Source organism: Mandrillus leucophaeus, unplaced genomic scaffold (assembly GCF_000951045.1).
Source record: "Mandrillus leucophaeus isolate KB7577 unplaced genomic scaffold, Mleu.le_1.0 Scaffold470, whole genome shotgun sequence".
NCBI lineage: Eukaryota > Metazoa > Chordata > Mammalia > Primates > Cercopithecidae > Mandrillus > Mandrillus leucophaeus.
The window spans coordinates 117,986-122,888 of NW_012105032.1; the positions used below are offsets into that span (position 1 = coordinate 117,986).

General features: G+C 35.6%; 1 pseudogene across 1 annotated transcript; it reads left to right on the forward strand.

Annotated features, from left to right (window-relative positions):
• Window positions 1-525: 525 nt before the first annotated feature.
• Window positions 526-962, forward strand: LOC105550213 (annotated as a pseudogene). The gene has a single exon (XR_001007666.1). The product of XR_001007666.1 is annotated as a C-Myc-binding protein pseudogene (transcript).
• Window positions 963-4,903: the final 3,941 nt, after the last annotated feature.

Consider the following 4,903-nt stretch of genomic DNA (forward strand, 5'->3'; position numbering starts at 1 on the left):
TTTCATTTAGTTCATCAATTCAAATGCTAATCACTTTACAGAAACACTATTAAACACGAAAAAAGTTTTTAACCACGTATCTGAACATTCATGGCCATGTCAAGTTGACACATAAAATTAACTATTAGAAGTCTACCCTTTGTCAACTTGATACCCATATCCATCTCAAACCATATTTAATCTTCAAATAAAGACAATAACAATATCATAATTCTGCCTAACATAGTGCAATTATTCTGAATATATTGAAAAATGCACTAACTTCTTCCCCAGAAGAAGAGGTAAAATATTTGAGTGATGTTTACTTTTCCTGATATTCCTTAGCTTAAATGTTATGATGTAAAATGAACAACACTTAGAAACTTTTACATAAAGTATATTCATCTTATGTTACATGATAAGACAAAAGAGAGGGATGAAAACACATATATTTGCTGTGTATATGCACATGAACACACACACACACAAATGCATTCTTAAAAACCTAAGAAAATACTCATGACAATTAAAACCCTCAATTCTCGGTGTCCGGCGCCAGCTACGCCGCTGCCGCTGTCACTATGGCCTATTACAAAGCCACCGACTCGAAGCGTGAGCAGTTCCAGAGGTACTTGGAGAAGTTGAGGGTGCTGGACACGCTGACCAAGGTGTTGGTAGCCTTATATAAAGAACCAGAGAAACCTAACAGTGCTTTGGATTTTTTAAAGCATCGCTTAGGAGCTGCTACCCCAGAGAATCCAGAAATAGAGCTGCTTCGCCTAGAACTGACCGAAATGAAAGAGAAATCTGAAGCTACTGTAGAAGTAAATAAAAAACTGAAAGCAAAGCTTGCTCAGTATGAACCACCTCAGGAGAAGAAACCTGCGGAATAGTATTCTTCTCAGTTGAAAGGACAATGAAAAATGCTTTTGTATGACTTGAATAGTTTGTATAGTATATAATCTTTTCTGAACAGATGCTATAGAACTGATGGAGAACATATAAGGCCTTCTGGAAAACCTTGCCCCACCCCTGCAAAGTCTTCATACCCAGCTGGTACTGTAACTGTGTCTTCAAAAGGACACTTATCTATTTTATCAAGCTAGCTGCTTCAGGATGGTGAATAACATGGGCCTATTGTCACTGTTCGTTTTCTATGAAGTGAGTTTTTTTTTTTTCACTTCTTTTTTTTATTATTATTATTATACTTTAAGTTCTAGGGTACATGTGCATAACGTGCAGGTTTGTTACATATGTATACTTGTGCCATGTTGGTGTGCTGCACCCATCAACTCGTCAGCACCCATCAACTCGTCATTTACATCAGGTATAACTCCCAATCACGCTACCTGACTTCAAACTATACTACAAGGCTACAGTAACCAAAACAGCATGGTACTGGTACCAAAACAGAGATATAGACCAATGGAACAGAACAGAGTCCTCAGGAAGTGAGTTTCTTTATAAGAATGTTATAATGGTGGGTCAAACATTCTATAAGCCCACAGATGGTAGTTTAGACAAAAGCATTGCACGCAGGAAAGGCAAATTATAAACTGTAGTAAATGCCTACTCCAATATGAACAAAATATTTCCCTTTCCATGACTGAGGTGGCCTAATGTAATCGACATGTTACTAGGTACCATTGGCTGATCACTCTGGGAAATGGAGGTATATTGAGAACTCAGTGTTGATCTCTGCTGCTGAAATATTGAGTCCTGATAGGGAAGGTTTAGAGAAATATTAACAACATAAATTATAGTGTATCAGGGTCCTTCCTGGAGAAGATATAACCTTTTAATTCTATAAGGGATTCTGGGTCTGTAAACTGGCCCAGTTCTGGAAACTGATTGAGGGGCTGTGATTCTACACTTTAATGATTCAAGTTAGACTTTTGTTCAATTAACCTACAACTTTCCTTCTTATATAAATCAGGTGAGAAGATAGTAGGCTTCCTTTCTATTTCACTTTTCAAATATCGTGATTGACTAGCCAATGACATAGGTGTACATCAGTCAGACTATTCTGATTGCTGCTTTTACTTTGCTGTCCATTAGGGTAACCATGACAACCCTGCCTTTGGTGGTTGATTGACAACACTTCACCCTTGTGCCTCTGGAATACATATACTCCCATTGCATTTAGTTTTTCTAATTGAATGGCTGTAGTTCCCATTGTAAGATCTATCCCGCAAAGAAAAGCAATCACAGAGCTCTTCACAGATAGTGGAGTTTCCCCAAAAATTTATTTCTCAAAGTAGTGGTGAAAGGTATAACTTCTGGGCTATCCCGGTGTGGGTGAGTAAGTACTAAATGAAAAATCCACTCTAACATTCAATTTTCTCTAAGCCTCTTAATCCCCTTTTCTACATTATACCAAAGGAGGTCAGGCATTTCCAGTTCACTCAAAATGGGCAATATTTTGGTCCCTGTCTCAGTCACTCATTAAAAAAAAAAAAAAAAAAACTGCTAGAGTAATTTTTAACTCCCTGAACTGCAACATTAAATGCAGAAGCTCTGTTAAGTGAGCCTATGTTAATAAATTTGGCTTAATCCAATTTTATATCACTTCCACCATTATCCCATAACCTCCATATTTATTTCCACACATATTCCCTGATTTATGTCTGTATTAATTAGAAATGTCAAGTAGTTTCTGGAAGTGCAGCACACCTCCTCATTGGTCACACTTTGTACCTCGTCATCAGTGGCCTGGTGGTACCTGAGTCCAGTTACAGGCCTATGAGTAAATAAGGGTAAAATAGATGAATCATGAAGAGAATCAGCATTGTCTGGTGTGGCAATTGTCTCAGGGGAGGTAATTACTGTTTTTTTTTTTTTTCAAGTAATGCAGAGTTAATCCACTCATCCAGGGGTGGAAAGGCTGATACCACTGGGGGTGTGGATGATGTTGCCACTTGCAGAGGAGAGGTGGCTTTCATTAAGCATGGAGATACCGCTTCTGCTTGGAGTAGGGAGGCCGCTGATGCTGCGGTTGGGAAGAACTGTTGCACTGACAAACTGTCATCAGAATTTAGAAGCTCAATTTTCCCAGTATAATCACTCATTCCACGTGTCCCCATTCCAACTTACAAGATGCCATTTTTTCCCCAATCAAACTTTTTTCCCTGCTTTTACACTAGACACCCTGAGAAGCTGGTCGGGGGTTCAACTTGAATTGTAATTCAGACAATTGTAGGATGAGATTCTGAGTTTGATTTTCAGCAACAACAGCTCTGTGGCTATAGAAGATAAAAGTTTCTTTCAAGACACACATAGAAACTTTCAAGTCATTTATGCAGCACTTGAGGTGGCATATATAAATATAGATATGCTTAATATACATAATATGTTTATGTATATTTCAGGGATTTGATATATGTGATATATATTAGTATATCATATATGTGATATATTAAATATAAATATATATTCAAATGCCTGCTATATATATTTAATATATATCATTTTATATATCTACATATGGATATATATTATATATAAATATATACCTATATGCATATATAAATATATGCTTATAAACATATACATATATAGTACATATATATACCTATAAACATACATAATATATAAATATATACATAAATATATTTAACCACATTAAACCAGTGACATTTGAGCAACTAACCGACTTTATCATATTTCTCACTGTTCTATAAATGTTCAAAAGTATTATAAACATAGTTATCAAACTTCTTGTTTCTTATAAGTGGTCAATCAAGAGTATCCAATACAAATATTTTGTATGTCTTACCAATTCATGCTGTGGACTATCAGTGCTCTCTGTACTACTGGAAATAGGGTCAATGGAATATCTAAATTATATCAGATTGGGAAGCCAATTCCAGAAACTCTAGATCCAATACAGAAATGCATGTTCAGATTTTTTTTTTTTCCTCTAGAATACTCCCAGTATTTTTCAGGGTTTTCCAGAAAAATTGAATCTGAAGCATAGCTGGCTAGCTAGATAGGTAAATTAGATTTGTTATAAGACATTGTTTCACATAATTATGGAGGATGAAAATTCTCATGCTATGTCCTCTGCATGCCAGAGACTCAGAGAAGCCTGTCTAGTTAAAAGTCCTTAGAGTTTAAGGACTGATGGTTTAGGTCTTAGTCTAAAGTGTGAAGGCTTGAGAACCAGTAGTTCCAGGACAGAAGACTGTCATTCCAGCTCAAGCATTGTGGCAGAGGAAGGAAGGATCCAACCTTCTTTAACTTTTGCCTTTTTGTTTTATTCAGACTCTCAAAGGATTGGATGATGCCCATGCAATGGGGAGATCCATCTGCTTGACTCAGTTAACCAATTAAAATGCTTACCGCTTTCAGAAACACCTTCACAGACACATCCAGAAGTAACGTTTAATCAGATGTCTACATCCTACAGACATGTCAAGTTAACATAATATCATGCATCACACCCAATGTCTTATAGTAATATATGTTTGTTCAGAAGTGTAATACAAATTTAGTCACAATAAAAATGTTAGCCTTAATAGCCACACTGTGAAAAATTATTATTTAATAATTTGTTTCTTTAATTTTGAATATGTAAAATTAGTTTCTAAAAAATAAATTATTAAAACTAAGGTTGATACCGTAGTTAGTATCTGAGAGGCCCTGGGTTAACAAACCTTTGATGCCGATGCTCATTTAATCTTCATGGCAATCCTGCAATGTTATTCTTATTCTGATTTGATTCCAATTTTATACATGAGAATACTTAAGTACAGATAATTTAAGTAATTTGAATGAAGGATCAGAGCTAATAAGTCCCTGCTGTTAATTACTTTGCTATGTAACCAGACTCTATGCTTATGAAATTTATATTATTACATTCAAGTTAAATGAGGAATATATTAAAACTAACCATACCTAACTATTTTTTCCCTTCATTTACTCA